This window comes from Erinaceus europaeus, chromosome 3, assembly GCF_950295315.1.
Source record: "Erinaceus europaeus chromosome 3, mEriEur2.1, whole genome shotgun sequence".
NCBI classification, from domain to species: domain Eukaryota; kingdom Metazoa; phylum Chordata; class Mammalia; order Eulipotyphla; family Erinaceidae; genus Erinaceus; species Erinaceus europaeus.
Window position 1 is genome coordinate 18,530,063 of NC_080164.1, and position 20,541 is coordinate 18,550,603.

Sequence of the window (20,541 nt, forward strand, 5' to 3'; positions counted from 1 at the left end):
TATTTCAGGAGCTGGGTGGTAGCACACTTGGTTGAGCACACATGTTACAAAGTGCAGAGACCCAGATTCAAGCCCCTGGTCCCGACCTCCAGGAGGAAAGCTTTATGAGTGGCGAAGCAGTGTTGCAGGTATCTCTCTTGTCTCTCTCCCTAGCACCACCTTCTCTTGCAATTTCTGCTGTCTCTATCCAGTAAATAAATATAAATTTTTTAATGAATCAGTTTTTTAAAAAACACATATTTCTTAATTAAAAATGAAAGAGGGGGCCTAGCTGTGGCACACCAGGTTAAGTGCACATAGTACGAAGTGCAAAGATCCTAGTCCGAGCCCCCAGCTCCTCACCTACGGGGGGGGGGGGGGGGGTCGCTTCACAAGTTGTGAAGCAGATCTGCAGGTATCTATCTTTATTTCTCCTTCTCTAGCTTCCCCTCCTCTCTCAATCTCTCTCTATCCTATCAAAAAAAAAAAAAAAAGACCACAGGAGCAGTGGATTTGTAGCGCAGGTTAAGAAAAAAACAGAAAAAAGAAAAGAAAAGATGGCCACCAGGAGTGGTGGATTCATTGTGCAGGGACTGAGCCCCAGCAATGACTGGACAAACAAACAAACAAACAAATCAAGATCATGCATCTTGTAAATCTTGCTTTGAAGAGATGTTATTCCCAAGTAATAATGGCTATTACTACCCATTTTCCACCCCCGTAATTTAGTTAAGAAAATGTGAAGGGGGGGCTGGGAAGTGGCTCATTCATCTGTGCGCACATGTTTCAATTCCAGAGGACCCAGGTTCAAGCCCCTGGTCCCCACCCACAGGAAGGAAGCTTCACAAGTGCTGAAGCAGTGTTCCAGGTGTCCCTCTGTCTCCCCCTTTCCTCTTGATTTCTGTCTCTATTAAATAAATAAAATAATTTAAAAGAAAAATTATGAAACAAGAAAGAAAATGTGGAGTGTTTAAAAAAAGTGTGGATTTGTTTACCAAAGACAAAATTGTATGTTTGCAGTTTCAAACTGCTTTGATAGCCTCATTGAGAATATGAGCCAGCTTAAAATGGAAATCTTAGCACTTGAATGGACCGTTAGAGGTCACTTAGGAATTTTTTGTGCCAAAGACCTCTCTGATGAGGCCTGTGGCTCCCTTGTTTGAACAATATGCTTAAATGTATAAGGTAAAACATATTGTATTACAAGGAAAACCAATGGTATTATCAAATGTATTTTTGATAAAAATACGAAATATTTAACAATACTATTATCAATCCTTTACAATTTATGAGGCAGAGACTGTGAAATAGAGATAAAGATAAAGAAGAGATTTTGCTCTGGTAGTGAGAACTATATGGAATTGTACCTCTCTTATCCCACAGTCTTGTCGACCTTTATATATCTTGCTATAAGCAACACCCCTTTAATGTTATATAAAAATACAGGTGATTTCTGCTGGTGACAGTTGGGGCACTACTAACATTGTTACAGATACTGCCTATATTCATAATTGGAAGAAAGGCTAGATTTCAGTTCAAGGTAGTAAATAGAAAGATGTACCTGTTCCAGTGACAATTCCTGGGTCCCTGAAATGTATCCAAGGACCCCTGTAGAGGATAAAAGAGAAAAAGATAGTGCGGACCCCAGATTTTCCCACATTGTGAATCTCTGAAAAGAATGTGACTGAATGCCGGTCTGGGCCAGACCAGGCCTGGAAACTGGAGTTCTTGAATCCAATTAAATATTTTCCCTATGTTTGCTGGTTTGAGACTCTAAGGCAGGTAACTACTTTCATAGCGTTACGTGTTCAGTATTGTACTCTCAGTGTCTTGGTGCTACCCTGAAAATCTGAGTAGTTAGTATTCAACTCAAGGAAAATACCAGAAAAAAATGATGCTTGGGTTGAAAGTTTAATGATTCTTCCATTTGCACATGGTATATTTCCTAATAGTCAATGTTTCCTTCTTATTTATTGCTGAACTTTTTTTTTTTCCTTTTTCCCCTCCTGTTGTATATCTGTTTGCCAAGTGATGGACATTTTATTAGTCTCTAGTTTCTAGCTATAAAGAAATAGACTTTATGAGTTTCCTTTTCAAATACTAATTTCATAAATATTGATTGTTAATTTTTTTTTTACCTTTTTCCTTGAGCAGGATAATATAGGGAGTTGAAGTGTTTCTGTGCTCTAAAACCTTATTAAATGTTTATGTGATGAAAAAAATAGGCTCCTATGATCAAACATAATAAAATACAAGTCTTTATGTGAACATATGTTCTTATTTCTCTTGGGTAAAATTCCGGGGGTGGCGATGCTAGGAAGTATGTGTTTATGACTCAGCAAGATACAGCCAGACTGTTTGCTAAAGTTCAGGAGCATTTGCCATTCTCACTGCTCAGGAAAGTTCCAGTTCTCCCATGTCCTCTCCAGCACTTGCTGTTACCAATTTTTTTTTTAATTTCAGTGATTTTAGAGTATGCAGGAGCTCAGTGTGATTTTAATTTCTAATTCTCTAGTGTCTAGTGATGTTAGGAATCTTTTCATTTGCTTATTTGGTAAGTAAATTATTTTGTGAGGTGTGAATGTTCAAATCCTTTTCCTGATTTTAATCAGATAGTTTTGAGTTTCTAGTTTTATTTTTGAGCTTATTTTAAGCCTGTACACATTTTGGATTAAAAAAAATAGTCTGTTATATATGCTATAATTTCCCCCCACCTAATCTATGACTTGTCTTTTCATTTTTTCTGTATATTTCAAAGATGATTTTTAAAATTTTCCTAAGAGTTCACTTTGTCACTTTTTATTTCGTTGTCATATTGTGTGTATGTGTATGTGTCCATCTGCCCTGCCTAGGATGTTCTAATATAGTTCACAAAGAATTTTATACTATATACCTAATCTAGTTCACAAAGAATTTTATACTATATACCTAATATAGTTCACAAAGAATCTGGACATTGTTTTCTTCCAAACTTTAGTTTGACCTGTTCAGCCTAGGTCTTTGATCCATTCCAGTCAATTTTTTGTTTATTATATGAAGCAAGGGGAAACGCTCCTTTGTTTTTCTGTACTGAATTCCATTTGTTCCAGCGCCATTTGTGTATAAGGCTGACCTTTTCCCATTGAATTACCTTGGCAGCTTTGTCAAAAATCAACTGGTTATTTAAGCATAGAACTATTTCTGTACCCTCTTTTTTCCCCATTGATCTCTTAAGTTTATAATCACACTTTTCTAAAATTGAGATGACACTGGTTTGAATCAGAAGTGCTTTTTCACACTTTTTCAAAAGCTGCCATTCTATGCCCACCATAGTGTGCTTACTCTTTTTATTAGTATTATTTTTTCAAGTTAGGTTGTATGAGTTCTTTAACTTTGTATTTCCTTTCCTTTTTAAAATGGTGTGGGCTGTTTAGATACATTGCCGTCCCAAATGTCATTTAGAATTAGCCTGTCGATTGGTGAAATTCAGTATACTTTGTAAGAAGTATTATTGAGTCTATAATTCCACTGGGGTTGAATTGTCATTTTATAAATATTGGATCTTCTAATTCATGGACAGAATATATATTTCCATTTATTTATATCTTCTTTAATTTTCCATGACAGTGTTTGAGATCTTAGTATACAGGTTGTGCATCTCTTTTGAAGTACAATTGATTTTTGCATATTGACCTTTAGTATTTAGAACTTCCATGCATGATCTCATCATCTTCAGATAGTTCTACTTCCTCTTTAATATGCATCCCCTTCTTTCCATCCCTCTTTCCTTTCTTCTCTCCTTCCTTCCTTCTTTCCTTCGTGCATCCCTCCCTGTTTCCCTCCCTTCATTCCTCCCTCCCTTCTTTCTTTCCTTCCTTCCTTCCTTTCTTCCTCCCTCCCTCCCTTCCATCCTTCCTTCCATCCTTCCTTCCTTTCTTCCTCCCTCCCTCCTTTCCATCCTTCCTTCCTCCCTCTCTCCCTTCCTTTCTTCCTTCCCTCCTCCCTTCCTTCCCTCCTTCCTCCCATAGCTTCCAGACTTGACCTCTGTATTAGTTGACTCATCTGTTTGTTGATTTAGCTCCTTCATTCGCCGCGTGTTGAGCACCTGCTCTGATTCAGACACTGTCAAGTCTCTGGGGATACCAGTATGCATGCTGCCTGCTCTGAAATGACTCACAGTCTAGTGAGAAAGGTGAATGCAGAAAACCAACAATGAAACATTCACAGCACAATGCTTGGCATACTTCAGATGTTAGGGGAACACAGTAGGTCAAGGGGTCGATGAGAACATTTCAGCAAAGGGTCAAGCATAAGCAAAGACACAGAGGAAAGGAATAAAGTCTCTGTGAGGAACTGTTCGTGTATTTGAATTTCTCAATGACCAGTAGGCCCCAGGAGCAGGTGAGAGATTGAGATAAGAGGCAGCTAAAGCCCAGAGTTCATAGAGAATTAAATGACAGACAGGAGAATATGGACCTTATCCAGAGGATAATGAATTTTTTAAAGAATGTTTAATAGAGGGGACCAGGCGGTGGTGCACCTGGTTAAGCACACACATTACAGTGTGCAGGGACCCAGGTTCAAGCCCCTGGTCCCCACCTGCAGGGGGAAAGCGTCACAAGTGGTAAAGCAAGGATGCAGGTGTCTATCTGTTTCTCTCCCTCTCTACTTCCCCCTCCCCTCTCAATTTCTCTCTGTATCTATCCAATAATAAATAAATAAAATTTAAATAAAAGATTAAAAAATTTTTTAAAGAATGTTTAATAGAAAAGTGAGGTATCTTTGCTTTTTATTTATTGTGGGGGATGGAAAAGGAATGTTTTTTTATCTTTATTTATTTATTGGATAGAGACATCTAGAAATCAAGAGGGAAGGGAGGGGGATATAGAGGAAGAGAGACAGAGAGACATCTGAAGCCCTGCTTCACCACTCGTGAAGCTTTCTCCCTGCAAGTGGGAACTGGGGACTCAAACCTGGGTCCTTGCACATTGTAACATATACAATCAACCAGGTGTGCCACCACCTGGATCCTAGGAAAGTTTTTATAGTCTGGAGATTTTCTCACAACACTAGAAATTGACCTGCCCTATAACCCAGCAATTCCTATCCTGGGGTTTATCCAAAGGAAACAAAAACACCTATCAGGAGAGATCTATGTATACCGATGTTTATAGCACCACAACTTGTAATCGCCAACACTTGGAAGCAACCCAGATGTCCAACAGCAGGTGAGTAGCTAAAAAAAAGCTGGTATATATACATGATGGAACACCACTCAGCTTTTAAAGATGATGAAGTCATCTCTTTCATGTCATCTTGCGTGAAACTGGAAGACATCGTGTTGAGTGAGATAAGCCAGAAAGAGAAGGACAAATACCAAACGATCCCTTTTGTAAGTGAGACCTAATAAACAGAGACAAGGAGGGAAGAAACAGAGTGAAACAGGAGCTGCGCATGGTGCAGCACCAAAGCCAGGAGCTACTGGGGAAGGAGGAAAACTGTGGGGGCCTGGTGCACAATAAAATTATATTAATATACAATGACTGCATTAACCCCCTCAATAAAAGGGGCAAAGTCTTATTATTTTATCATTTTATTGGGTGTGTTGTGGTTTACAGTGCAGTTGCTGGCAAATGAGTACAAGTTCTCATCTCCCTGTCCTAAGTGTCTGCAGAACACTCTCACCTCCAACTTGGCTCCTTTTCCACCAGCATGCACCAGGACAGCTCCTCCCTCTCCACCCCTCCCTTCCTCTCTTTCCTCAGCATCTTGCTTTGGTGAAATACACCACACCCAGTCTAAATTTCACTTTGGGTTTTCCCTTTCTATTCTTATTTCTTAAGTTCCATTTATAAATTAGATCATCCAGTATTGTCCTCTTTTTGCTTTAATCTCACCTAACAGAATTCCTTCAAGTTCTACCCAGTATGAAGTAAAGGAGATGACTTCATTATTTTAACAACTGAGTAGTATTCTATTGTGTGTATGTGCCACAACTTTCTTAGCAACTCATCTGTCCTTGGGCATCTAGGTTGCTTCCGAGTTTGTGCTATTGTGAGTTATGTTGCTCTTAGATAGACGTCCATAGCTCTTTTTAGATAGGCACTTATATGTCCATTGGATAAAGCCCTAGGAGAGAGATTGCTAAGTCATAGGGTAGGTCCATTTATAATATTATAAGATATCAGGGGCTGGACCAGTTTACCTTCCCACGAGCAGAATTGAAGGATTCCTTTCCCCTTGTATGTTTGTCAACAACACTTATTGTTTCTAGCCTTTCTAATGTATGGCGCTCTCACAGGTATAAAGTGATGTCTCATTTGTTTACAGTTCTCTGATAACCAGTATCTTGGAGCACTTTTTCATGTCTGTTGACCCAGCTGGCTCTCTTTTTTGGTGAAGACCCTGTTCATATTCTCACCCCCATTTTAATGGGGTTGTGTTGTTGTTGTTACTTGGTTATTAAATCTTTATCTGATATGTGATATATATATATATTTTTTCCCATTCTATAAGGTGTGTTTCTTTTTTGTGATGATCCCTTTGCTGAGCAGAGGCTTTTCAGTTTGATGTAGTCTCCTCGGCTTATTTTTGCTTTTCTTTTCCTTGCTGGCTATTGGATCTGGCTGTTAGTTTCCTTGCTGGCTATTAGTTGCATCTTTGCAGACATTTTCGAAGCCTAGATCATGAAGTGCTCTGCCAGTGTTTCTTTTTTTTTTTTTTTTTTTTTGTCTATGTGTTTGATAGTTTCTAGTCGAATGTCCATGTCCTTGCTCCAGTTGGAGTTGACTTTGTGCATGATGATATGTGCTGGCCCAGTTCATTCATTTACAGGTTTCAGCTTCCATTTTCCCAACATCTTCTGTTGAAAAAAACTCCTCTATCCTGTTTAATGTTTTATTAAAAATTAGTTGTATGTAGGTGTGTGGTCTTACTTCTGGACTTCTGATTCTGTTCCACTGGTCTGCTTGCCTTTGTTTGTCCCAGTACCAGGTAGTGTTGATTACAGTTGCTGAAAGAGAGACTGACCAGCTGATTAACTATTTCTCATCTCTGACATATGGTGGGGCTGGAAAAATAGCTCACTTGGATAGTGTACTACTTTGCCATTGGTACAGCCCAAATTTGAACCCATGCCACCACCATCCTGAAGGAAGTTTCAGTGCTGTAGCTTCTCTCTCTCTCTCTCTGTCCCCATAATTGTTGTTCCCGTGCAGAAGGTGAAGGACTAGGGAGACTTAGAGTGGTTTCCATCTCTCTCTCTCTCTCTCTCTCTCTCTCTCTCTCTGTCCCCGTAATTGTTGTTCCCGTGCAGAAGGTGAAGGACTAGGGAGACTTAGAGTGGTTTCCATCTCTCTCTCTTTTTTTTTTTTTACATTTTTTATTAGTGATTAACAGTAACAATGATTAACAAAATTGTATGTTAAGAGGGGTACAGTTCCCACCACCAGAGTTCTGTGTCCCATCACTTCCATTCGTAGGCTCCCTATTCTTTATCCGTAGGAGTAAGGAGTCAAATTCTTTATAGGGAGCAGAAAGTGGAAGGTGGCTTCTGTAATTGCTTCTCTGCTGAACATGGACGTTGGCATGTCGACCCATACCCCCAGCACATTTCTACTTTTCCCTGATGGGATATGGCTCTGGGGAACTGAGGTTCAAGGACACGTTGGTGAGATTGTCTGCACAGGGAAGTCAGGACAGTGTCATGGTAACATCTGCAATTTGGTGGCTGACAAGCAGCCAGATATAAAGCAGGCCAAATTATTTAATAATCAAGATCCAGAAAGGTAATAATAGAGCAAGTGGAGCTGAGGGTATTGTACGGAGGAAGTTAGGAAGTCTATTTTAAGTATATTCTAAGGGGCCCATGACTTTGGTCATTTTTGCCTGAGCCTGACATCTAACATACAGGTGGGCTAAAAAATACTGTCTGGGAAGATGGTGTCAGAAAACTAGAAAGCTGGACTAGGGCAGAGAGTAGCTCCCAGATATGAGGAAAGTATATAAATACTGTTAACTGTAAACCCCATCAATATGACCTAGGGCCCATGTCTATTCCTATTTAGCACAGGAACCTGTGTTTTAGGCATCTCAGTAACCAGTGATGTCATCCAGCATTGAAGTAAGAATTACGTTTGGAAAATGTTGAGTTTTATGAGGCCCCAGACCTCGAGTAAAGAGTATACATATATGTGGGTGTTCACACAGAACAGATACCTGGTGGAGGCTTTCACCAGCTTCAGCTGGTGTCTGTCCCAACTGAGAAACCTCGAATTAGTCCTAGTCAGAAAAATTGAAGACAATTCAGTCTCACTGATTCCTTAAGTGAAGGCTTCAGTCACACACCACACTCACTGCGTGGGATCTGGTTGCTTACTTGAAACCTCGTTGTTGCCCTGTTCCTGCCAGTAAGGTGGCCCAAACTGGCCCTTGAGAGGCTCTGACTTGGGATGTTCTGAAAGAGGCGAGGAGAGGGAAGTCTGGAATGAGAATGCCTCTGAGCTACATTTAAGTCCTTGCCACTAGGCAGGTGAAAAGAAAGGGACTGTCAAAGCACGAGTCATCTCTTTTTGTTTGTTTGTTTGTTTGTTTGTTTGCCGCTAGGGTTATTGCGGGGGCTGGTGCCTGCACTACCAGTGCCCTGCTCCTGGCGGCCATCTTCTTCCATTGTTGTTGTTGATGTTGTTATTGCTGTTGTTGGATAGGACAACAGAGGAGAGAGGAGGGGAAGACAGAGAGGGGGAGAGAAAGACAGACACCTGCAGACCTGCTTCACTGCTTGTGAGGCGACTCTCTGCTGTGGGAAGCTGGGGGCTCGAGCTGGGATCCTTACACTGGTTTGTGCTTCACACCATGTACACTTAGCCCGGTACACTGCCGCCTGGCTCCCTACAGACTTGTCTCATAAAAGACAAATAGCGTTGGGCTGTCGAAAAAGTTACGATGCATTTTTGCATAGAGAAACAGAAAAATGTGTTGTGACTTTTCTGACAGCCAAATCTATGGTTCCATTACTATGAGGTCCCAAAGGTGTTCTGGGTTGGCAAAATAGCTCACTTAGATTATGTGACACTTTGCCCTGTGTCTCCCAGGTTGGGAGCTGCTGCCCTTGAATCTCACCCTTCAAAGAATCACAAGAATAACTAAGGCTGAGCCCTTATTTCACCACATTCATCTGAAACCCAGCAAGCTACCAGTTATCTAAATGCCCCAAGTTTGAGCCTGGCCCCCACCACACTGACGGAAACCAGTTCCGTGGTTTCTTTTTCTCTTTCTCTCTACTTCTCTGTCTTACTCACTCATCACTCAGGGAAAAAAAAAAAGAAAAAAAGTTAACCTGGAGTGGCAAAACCATAGAGACATCGAAAAACAAGCAAACAAGCAAACCCAGTAACACCAGGGTGGTCTAATGCAGAGATCCAGAAAGCAGACGCTATTTGGGATGTGTCCCCTTCCCAGCAGGAGGGGAGCAGGGGCTTGAACAGGGTCCTCGAGCAAGTATCACATCATCCAAGTGAGCTATCTTGCCATCCCAGACAGGGAATACTTCCCAAATAGTGGTGTGGATTTTCAGATGTCTCTCTTTCTCTCTCCCTCTCTGTCTCCCCCTCCTCTCTCAATTTCTCTCTGTCCTATTGAATTAAAAACATAAATAAATAAAGGGGGCCGGGTGGTGGTGTACCTGGTTGAACACACGTTACAGTGCACAAGGACCCGGGTTTGAGCCTCCCGGGTTTGAGCTTCACAAGTAGTGAAGCAGGGCTGCAGGTGTCTCTGTCTCTCTCTATTACCCCCCCCTCTCAATTTCTGTCTTTCTCTATCCAACAAATAAATAAAGATAACAAAAAATATATAAAAAACTTTAATAGATAAATGCCACCAAAAGCAGTGAATCTGTCGTACAGCATCAAGCCCCAGCCATAACCCTGGAAGCCAAAAAAATAAATAAAGTAAAAATAAAAATGGACCAGAGAGACCAACAACCAGGCAGGGTACACACCTTGGTATGTGTGTGACCCAAGTTCAAGCCACATGGGAGTGCCAGGGCACTGAGGCAAACTCTGGCACTGTGGTGTCACCCCCTCTCCACCTCTCTGTGTCTGTGGAAAAGTAGCCTGAAGTGGTGAAACTCCTTGCAATAGCCTCTGAATCCAGAATAAATTTAAAGATACAATTCACAGCAGCCAAGCATTTCCCCTCCACCACCACCAGATAGATCTTTAGAGGCATAGAGTAACAGAGACCACAGCACCGAAGCTTCCTTCAGTGTAGTAGGGGCTAGCTCACGCCTGAGTGATGCACGTGGCAGCAGTTAAGCATCTTATGGGAACCTTTCTTCAAGTTCAGACATCCTGAGACTGAATTTAATCCACTCTCAACCCCAGGTGGCTCAAATGGTAGGAAGTGACCCTAGTGACGGCCACAATAATGTCATTGTTATATACAAGTAACATATCTTGTTGTGTGCCCACTGTGTACAGTATACACAGTACTTGGCGTTGGTAATTCTGTGTAATTCTCCCGACAGCCTGTAAGCTGGCTTCTTATCCCAGCCTTACAGTAGAGGAAGTGAAGACACCTAGAAGCTCCATGGCTAGTAGTTGAAGGAAACAGGGTTTGAACCAAGACCTTTCAGTCCCAGGACACTTATCCTCAGCATTTCACCAGTTTCATACTTCTTGCTCCACGGCAGACTCCTGGCCTGGGCCAGGACTGTAGACAGGCTGCTGGTTACCTCCATCCTGGGGGAGCAGGACCCCATGCCAGTCACTTCACCTAACCTCACACCCTTCTCCATGCAGTCCTGCCATTTTCTGGGCAAGGACTGTGATTTGAAAAAGGTTGTGGTGCAGATGACAATGTTATAATGCCTTTTTGGTAACAAGTAGAAGACTGTATGATTAGGACCAGTGCCCTCCCAGTGTACATGGCAGATAAGGATTCTAACTCCTAGCTCTTTGCTGCAAGTGAGGTGTTTCCCATGTTACATCTGACACACCCCACGGTGAATCTGCCTCTTTGTACTGTGAGTCTTTTGATCTCCTGAGTGTTGAAAGGATGGATTAAGGATTCCCTGTCTCCAGGGAAACCATAGAACCTATAAGTAATCAGCAAACTTTGCATACAGGTGAGCCAGTGAAGGCAATTACACAAAGGAATCTGGATGTGGTTGAGCCCGGGGAAACAGCAGTTGTGTTCACATTGTCATGTTTCACTTGCCAACCACTCAGCAATTGCTGACCTAAGCCACGGTCTCTACTTAGCTGTTTCCCAATAGATACAAATTTAGTTCCATACGTCATTTTTCCAAGTAGTTTTTCTGTGTAGACATAAAGGCATATGTAGCTTGACAGGGCTTCACATTTGTAGAGTTGTTTGCTTGCTTGCTTCTTTATATACTCCCAGGTGATTGCTGATAAGCCCGTGGACATTGAAGCAGATCCTTCATGCTGGGCGCCATACTGAAAATTCAAAGATCAGGTACTTAATAGGACACGTTCCTTTTCCAAAGGAACTCCAAGTCTAACATACTTAGATTCCTTGAGGCTTTTTCCAATGAGCATTGCCTGTTTTTTAAATCTCTGTAGCTATGTTAATATCTCCTATATTTTATTTGGCTACAGCAAGGAAAGCTCATAAGCATTATGAACTGACTCCCATATCAGACAACTTCAAAGAATTCGTTTGCAAAGTTTATTCCTAAGCTCTTGCATGATTGAGACCTAAGAAATGCACTGTGGTCTCAGCAAAGCATCTGCAAATGGCATAGCCTTGGTTTTGTGTCGGAAGAATACAGGGCCAAAGCCCTTCGTTCAGGGCCAGTGAGAAGGTAGAACCCATCTCTACAGTGCCTAAACATTGTATTTATGAGAAAATGAAAACATGCCCATTGGCCTCAGACCAAGAGGCGAGAATACTTCAAAAGACTCATTCTTTTGGAAGGTGAACAGCCCAAGATTGCAGGCTCAGTGGGCTCCGCAGAGAGTAAACAGACTACCCACTCTGATGTTCAAAGACAGCTTACCCAACGTCGTTCAGTATTTCAGAGATCATGGGGGCCACAGAAAACCAATGCAAGCAGGAAGAATTACTTCTTGATCTCAGCTTCTCAGATCTGATTCTTCTTAACTCTAAAAGTCCTTTGAAATAACCCAGATTGAATTTGAGTACTGAGCCGATTCATCTTTTGAAGTCATCTATAGCCCAGGGAGGTACTGACTAGTGGTAACAGCAGAAGTGAGAAGAAAGACCTCAGCTTCGCTTTCTGATCTCATTTTGTCTTGTAAAGCCAGCTCACTTAGCCTCAGTTTCCCTATATAAGACCATAATTAACTGGGCTGGTGTTCACAAAGTGAGTAAAGTGGCAGGAAATTGAACGGCAGGGTGATTGCAGCATTTATTCCTTCTCCTTGGGTTCCCAGATCCAGCTGAAAGGAAGGTGGTAATGCAGGGCCAACATCCTCTGGCATGTGAAGCTTGTCCCTCCCCAAGAGAGAGAAGGAGAGAAGGAAGAAGGGATGGAGGGAGGGAGGGAGGGAAGGATGTATAGTTATATATTTTGAAATGAAGATTTACTTAGCCAGGAAACCTAACGACTGTAATAACCCATGTTCACCTCTGTGGGTGGGGAAGGGCTTTGTTCCATGCAAGCATTCTGGGACCTTATCCTGTCTGTCTGATGGCACCAATGACCCCTGTGTTCTCATACCCCCTTGCTGAAGCCAACCTGGCAGATGGTAGAGACAGGCCTACAAGTGGCATTGACCCCTCCCATCCTTGCCTCTTTGGCTCAAACTTTTGAACAGGAAGGCTGGGAAATGTTTGACTCTGACCAGGAAGAATGTGTTTGAGGAGCACAGGTACAAGAATAGCCGGCGGGGGGTGGGGGGGGATACAGAAGAAGCAAGAACAGAAAAAGGTAACACCAAGTGTTGGTATGCTTCTAATTCTGCTTCTAGAAACCCCTTCTGTTTCATTTTTTTTAATCCCCCCTGCTTAACACTGTATTCTATTTACATAACCACTGCAGGGCATTGGTTCAATCCCCACTGGTTCATGATGTGGTTTAGCTCCGCCCCCTCTCCTTGTCACACCCTGATTTTCACCAGTCACTTTTCTCTCCACCCTCTCTACGTCACATCCTGTTCACACCCTACTTGGAAAGTATATATAAGGACAGCATTGTTCGTTTTAGTTTAGTTTAGTTTTAGTTTAGTTTAGTTTTAGTTTAGTTTAGCTTGGCTTAGATTGTGCTGTGTCCTGCGTGAATAAAGAGATACTGCCTACAGCTCAACCATGAGTCCACCATGGGTGGTCTGTCTCCCGGCAGTGAAGCTCAGCCCCACAACCAAGTAAAACTTGGACAAAAACAAAGGGCTCTGAGGAAGGAGGGCAGGAAAGGGCTGGGGCATGGGGGAAACTTTGAGGTCCTGGTTCATGATGGGGGAAAAGGGGGGCAAATTGGGGGTGAGAGTGTGTTGCAGACCCCTGCCGTGGTGGGATGAGAAATTGTACCCATGTGTCAGCATTGTACTGCAGGCCATTAAACAGCAGCCTCCCAACAAAGTGATTTAAAAAATAAGAAACTAGAATCCAAATGTTCACATCGGGGAGATGAATAATAGCGTTAGACTCATCCAGTGGAGCATTGTACTGCTGTGAAACTGGCAGACTAGGGGGAGTCGGGCAGTAGCACAGCGAGTTAAGTGCATGTGGTACAAAGCGCAAGGACTGACATAAGGATCCCGGATTGAGCCCCCGGGTCCCCACCTGCAGGGGAGTAGCCTCACAGGCAGTGAAGCAGGTCTGCAGGTGTCTCTCTTTCTCTCCCCTTCTCTGTCTTCCCCTCCTCTCTCCATTTCTCTCTGTCCTATAATAGCTACAACAATAAAAAACAATAAGGGCAACAAAAGGGAATGAATAAATAAATAAGTATAAAAAAAGAAACTGGCAGACTGGACTATACCCAGTAATGACAAAGTCTTAGAAAATTAATGTTGACTACAGAAAAGCAAGTCAGTGAGAACGTGCAGTATGATAGAATTTTTCTGTTAAAAAAACTCAAAACCAAGTAAAACCAGACACAATCTTATTTGGGAATGTGAAAACATTCATTAAAGCCATGATTTTTTTTTTAATCATATAAATGATAAATAGACATTTTAGGCTGCCCCCAGAGGGGTGGGCAGGACATAATCCTGCAAGCTCCAGCTGCCCCTGGGGAACCAGCAGCCCCAATTTTAAAGATTTTTTTTTTGTCACGTGTCCTATCAACTCAGCCTCTGGAAGGGTGGGCATTCCTGTTCCTCTGACTTTCTGTAGTTTATACGTGTTATAATATTTATTCAAATAAATCTCTCCTACAAAGCAATCAATCAATGAATAAGTGGTGGTTCTTTGTGGGGAGAGTGGGAACACAGAGATAGCCTTGTCTCTGTTCTAGATGGGACTGTAGGTTTGAACATGTTCTGTTTTTCCCTAGGTTACAGGTCTTGTGTGTAGCTACAAGTATTTTTTGATAGGTAGATAGTCTTGCATAGTAATTTTTATTAGTGATTTTACACAATTATAGAACGCCATAGGTACAATTTCATGGTCAGGGTAAGTCTCCGCACCCTCTACAAAAGTCCTATACCCACTCCCATCCCCCATGACCACCACAGTTCTCGCAAGTCAGAGACACTTTGGCTCCTGCTGTTTTGACAAGTTCATTTGCTTTAGTCCTCTGTATCCCACATGAACAATAGCATCCAGTGGTTGCCCTTCACATCTTTACTTATTTCAGTACAGTAATTTTTAGAAGAATGAACTAGAACATGATAATCAGTCGGAATAGAAGCCAATGATTATTAGTTATAACAAACAGACACATCATATAAAAAGCTGACTCATTCATGGGTGCGCCCAGTGCTGTGAAGGTGGCCCAGTTGGTAAGCATAGCTGGGTATCCTTGTTCAGCACCTTGGTGGGAGTCCTGTCTGCCTCTCCTGAACTTCTCTGCAGTTTCCCTCACGTTTTCTTTGGCCGCACTCCCCTCGGCATTGACATAGTCGTCTTCCAGATCCTACTGTGTCTCCATATCTGCTGCAGAGAAGTCCTGCGGTTACAACACTCTGATCCTTGCCAGTGAAGGGCAGGTCTGTGTCTCTGCATCTGTGAAATGTCCTCCCTTTCAGGGGACCTCAGACAAGCCCGCAAAGTTGTAAACACATCTAGCATTTCAGACGGGCAGGAAGTATTGCCGTACAGCTGTCCCCACAAGGCCCATGCCCAGGTCCCTGGGCAACCAGATGACTTCAAGAACATGTCAGCTCTTTTTTATCTGAAAAATGAAAGGCCTGAAGAAAGCACCAACCATGCTGCCTCCCTTATCTGGCTGCTGCAAACCGTCTGTAAATCATCAATCCAGACCTCTTGTCCTTCCCACTTCTCGTCTGACGCTGTAGCCGTTGCATTCTCCACACTCCTTCCAGAAGGGGCTCTATGCATTCTGCACTAGGATGAGTCGGTATATGGAGACATGCCTGCGTTTCCAGGGGACGAGACTGAGGTGACTGGAAAATCCAATCTGTCCAGCCGCAGATAAAAATCAAGATGGTCTGGGGCAGCCCAGAGCCATAGATTAGTAGCTGCGCTCCGGAGTTGCAGACCAGCTTCTTCAGAAAATGCCTCTCAGGGGAGTGACTGTTGTTCCCCTGGGTAGAATGTTCACTCCATAGACAGCAAGCCCTTTGTGAAGGGGAAACAGACTCTGTGAAAACTGGGTGGTGATGAGATAAAGGCGAGCCGCTCCTATTGAATGTTTGTCATGTTGGTGGGGATTTTGTTTAACCAAGGTTCCTACCTTATCTATCTTCTTTTTGACTTGTAGCTCACAAGCCCATAAAAGGGAGGCTGCAGATGTGAGGATAGGCTGGGGAAAGATTAAAAGCAAACCTAGGCGAGTCAATAAAAATAATCCTTGGGTATTTTGGATTTTGTTCTAGGTTTTTTGTTGTTGTTGTTGTTGTTTGTTTGTTTTCATCGAAAGTCACATCAAAGGCACTAAATAGCCAAGGGCAAACGCTAGAAGAAGAAGTGGTACTTGGCTAACCATACTTATGAAAATGCTGGAAGGAATATTGCCTTGGCATTATTTGTAGCACATGTGCTATTTTCCATTACTCTGCCCTGGAAATCAGGGTTAAGTTCATTGTTTTGATTCAACTAAAAGTACTTATTGAACAACTCTCTGGGGCCAGGGACCACATCAGTTGTAAGATATGGTCCTTCCCTTGTTGGAAATTAAACTGAGGAAATTGTCAGTATACCCATAGTTCCTACAAATAGCATTAAAACGGTCTCTAAAGAAAGGACCAGATCAAGGAATGCGCTCTGTAAGAAGTAACATGATGTCTTCTTTGGTGGCCTTAGTGCAGGAGAGAGTGTGTTTGTTACCATTTGAGTACTGCTTGCATTTAAACTGCATTCTAGCTTCATCTTCTCTGCTAGTCACGCAGATAGCGTGAAGACTTGGTGCTCCCTTCTGCTGTTTCCATGGAGGAGAAAGTCTCCTGGCCACCTCAGTCCAAATCATACCAGTAGTTGTCATTTGTGGAACACTTACTATTGAGTGACCTTCACCGTGCATTTTCTCAATATGATTCTCACAAAAGTTCTCCACCTTGTACAGGTTAAAAGTCATGGTTGTCATCCTACAAATGGAAAAGTAGGTGGTAAAGAATTGGAGTAGCTTGCCCAAGACATCCATGGGTAGTAAATGCAGAGCACTCAAAACCAGGTCACACAGATCCAAATCCAGATGTGGATTTGGCTCGGTTCTACCTTGCTTTACACAGTGCTAGTACTTCTCAATCTTTTTAGTGGGATGCTCTTGCCCTGTCTCCCTGGAATTTGAGAACTGGTTTTTCAGGAAGGTCATATACAAAGCACGTTTCAGAGCTGTGGATGTGGAGCACCTTCCTTAGTTTTCCCAGCTCAGAAAATGCCTATGCAGGGGGCCAGGTGATGGTGCACATGTTATAATGTGCAAGGACCTAGGTTCAAGTCCCCAGTCCTTACCTCTAGGAGGAAAGCTTTGCAAGTGATGAAGCAGTGCTGCAGGTGTCTCACTTGTCTCTTTCCCTCTCTTTAACATTTTTAAACATGTTTATTTGTTTATTGAATAGAGACAACCAAAAATCGAGAGGGAAGAGGGGTGATAGGGAGAGAGACAGAGAGACACCATAACACTGCTTCACCACTCGCAAAGTTTCCCCCTGCAGATTGTAACTTGTGCGCTCAGCCAGCTGGGCTACCACCTGGCCCCTCTCTACCTCCCCCTTCAGCTCCATTTCTGGCTATCTCCATCTAATAAATTAATGAAGATAATTTTAAGAAAGAAGAAGATGCCTGCCCAAGAATACACAGTTTGTTCTCAGTGGGGTGTCTGACTTGTCTGGCAGTATGGAGGTAAAAGGAAGCAGCTAGTTAACACGGGTGGAATTCCTCAGAAATACAGGAGCCCAGGAGCTTAGTGTTTTCCCCCACCACCCAAAGAGAGGAGGATTTTGTAAATGCAAGGTGGTTGGGTGTGTTTGATTTGGTGGGGCTTCTTGCTGGACCACAGCCACCACCTGCCACCAGGGCCACTTCCTGCTATACCAGAGAGATTGTTCCTTCAAGATCTCACCTGCCTACGTGTTGAACCAGCATGACCTCCTCTCATCAAGGGGATGACCACGCTCCCAAGCACTGGCAAGACTTAGTCTTCAAGTAATTCCCAGTTTTCATTTCCAAAGGACAAATTTTTGAAAGATCATCTTGTCAATGCATTATGAAGGAAACAAGCCTCTTACTTGACCATATCCTATTTTCTCTGGTTTAACTGAGGAGTAATTGACAAATAAAATGTGTATACTTAAGATATATAATTTGGTGTTTTATTATACACTTAAAACACTTAGGATCTACCCCCTTGGTGAAATTCAGGAACACCTGAGCTATAGTCACATAGGCAAGTTTTGGGCATTGGTACAATAGATCTCACTAATTACTCATCTCCCACAAGTAGAACAATATGCCAGTAGACCAGCACCTCCCACTCCCCACCCTCTGTCCCTAAACACCACTCTGCTCTCCACCTCTAGAGTCTGGCTGTTTTCAGAAAGGAATGTAAGTGGGCTTGCGCAGTATTTGTCTGCCTGTGTCTGGTTTATGGCACTCAACATATTACCTTCCAAATCCTTCGTTTGTTCACAAATGGCGGGATTGCCCCCTTTTTAAAGATTGACTGACAACCCATGGTGTGCCTGCCACATTGCCTTGACCCACTTCCCATTGTCACGTAGTCAGATTGTTTCTCTGCCTTGGCTATTGTGAGTAGTGCTACAGCCAACAGAGGTCTCGTCGAGATAGTGACTGCATTTCTTTCCAATAAAACCTAGAAGTGGAATTCCTTGGTAGCATCATATGGTAGCTCCATGTTTAATTATTTTGGGGAGCCTCCATGCTGTTCTGCACTATAAAAGCTGAGCCAGTTCTCATTCCCACCAACACTGCCCTGTGGCTTCCTTCCCTCCACATCCTTTCAGTCTGAGGAGTGTGAGGTGACTGACTGGTGCTCCTTCTAGTTTGAATTGCATGTCCCTGATAACAAGCACCTAGTGATATCGAGACCGTTTCATCTACCTTTTGGCCACCTGTTTGTCCTCTTGAGGAATGTCTGCCTAGGTTCCTTTGCCTGTTCTTTCATCAGATTGTTCAGTTTTTGCTGCTGAGTTATAGAAGTACCTTATCTTTCTTGGATGTTAATCCCTTATCAGATATACAATTTGAAGATAGTCCCCTCTGTTCCACAGGGTGCCTCTTCACTCAGCTATGTCTTGCTTTCACTACCTGTGTTTTTGGTGTCCTATCAGAAAAAAAAAAGTAATTGTCCAAAGTAGTGCCAAGAAACCTTTCCCTTATGGTTTCGTGTAGTAGGTTTGCATATTGTCCTATGCTCCAGGCTTTAATTTACTGTCACTTGGTTTTTATATAGAGAGTGTGATATTCAGTTGGTATATAGAGATTCAGTTTCATATCTCTGCATGTAGATAGATAGATAGATAGATAGCCATTCTTCTCAGAATGTGTATTGAAGAGCTTGTCCTTACATTGTCACAGTCTCAAGAAATTATAAGTTCTTGGCAAGCTCACCCAAAATCAGTTGACTGAAAAGCATGGACTCCTGCCTGGGCTCTGAGCTCTGTGTTCTGTTTCATTGATCAATATATCACTTTTTATGCCAGTATCACACTGTTTGGTTACGTGAGCATTGAAATGCATTTTGTAACCGGGAAGTATGGGGCCTTTAGCTTTGTTCTCCCAGCAGTTGTTCTCAGCCTGTCTTCTAGGATGCCACAAAGCCATGTACTCTGACAGGTGAGACCTAACACAGGCACATGGAATGGATGCAAGATCCCAAGCTAGGAGACAGGTTTTTCCCTCCCTCCCTCCCTCCCTCCCTTCCTTCCTTCCTTCCTTCCTTCCTTCCTTCCTTCCTTCCTTTCAATATCAATGCATTTTTATGTAAGCAAGAGGATCACACACTACCATTTTAATGTGGTGCCAGGAACAGCGCTCAGGGCCACACACACACTCGACCTGAGCACCAGCACGGAGGATTCCCGGGCCTAGTGACAGTTCTTACTGGACTCCCAGGTGGAGTGTCACTCCGCAGAGCCTCTCGCAGCAGGGTCACCTCTCAGGGACTCAGGGGTGGCGTGCAGCTCCTCCTTCCCTCTTACCCCTTTATCCACTTTGGCCCCACATCATAACACCCAGGTTAAGTTTCCAGGCAACACAGCGCCTACTTCCAGCCTCAGCCCCAGTCAGAATCCTCAGTGCTTTGTGAGACCTGACACCCAAGCCCCTCCCTGTCTTGCTTTCGCCTGTGCCTCCCCTACATTGTTGAGTAGGTAGTTGCTGACCTCGTGTAATTTAGAAGCAAGTTGCCAGATGCCACTGGTGCTCAGCGTAGAAAGGTACACTCACTCTGCAGTCACAACACCCAGGTTGAGTGCCCAGCTGCCCCACATTCTGGCCCTGTTTCCTCATCTGTAAAATGGGACTATGCTTAACCCACCTACCTCATGGCTTTTGTGAGGATTAAGTTGCTTGGAGGTCATCCTATGCTACAGAAATGCCACTTATCCCTGTGTCTGCCACTCCCAGGCCTCCACCCTCGATCATAACCAGTCACCTCAGCTCTGGGGTCAGTTCACTGGCCAGGCCTGTGGCCCCTGGGTCCTGCTCCTACATGCACTGAAACACTGCTTCCACGCTCACCTTCCCCATCAGGCTTTTGTCACACATATGGCCTTGACTGCTTTGCTGTTTCCCTTTAACTGCTGTGTTTTTCTTTATTATTATTCAATTTAACATCAGTTTATGATATGAAAATTTAGGGAGTCAGGCGGTAGCACAGTGGGTAAAGCACATGTGGCGCAAAGTGCAAGGGCCAGCATTAGGGATCCCGGTTTGAATCCCTGGGTCCTGCAGGGGAGTCACTTCACAAGCGGTGGTGATCAGGTCTGCAGGTGTCTCTTTCTCTCCCCCTCT

The 20,541-nt window shown here is 43.2% G+C and overlaps 1 protein-coding gene and 1 long non-coding RNA gene across 13 annotated transcripts in view; one reads left to right on the forward strand and one right to left on the reverse strand.

The window, feature by feature from the left end:
• BABAM2 (BRISC and BRCA1 A complex member 2) overlaps nt 1–20,541 on the forward strand; it is a 452,740-nt gene that overhangs the window by 381,752 nt on the left and 50,447 nt on the right. The gene's annotated exons all lie outside the window — the stretch shown is intronic.
• On the reverse strand, nt 16,048–20,000 carry LOC132537637 (uncharacterized). The gene is made up of 3 exons (XR_009549098.1): nt 19,534–20,000; nt 18,628–18,850; nt 16,048–16,652 (listed from the first exon to the last, which is right to left on the reverse strand). It is a non-coding gene; the product is annotated as an uncharacterized LOC132537637 (long non-coding RNA).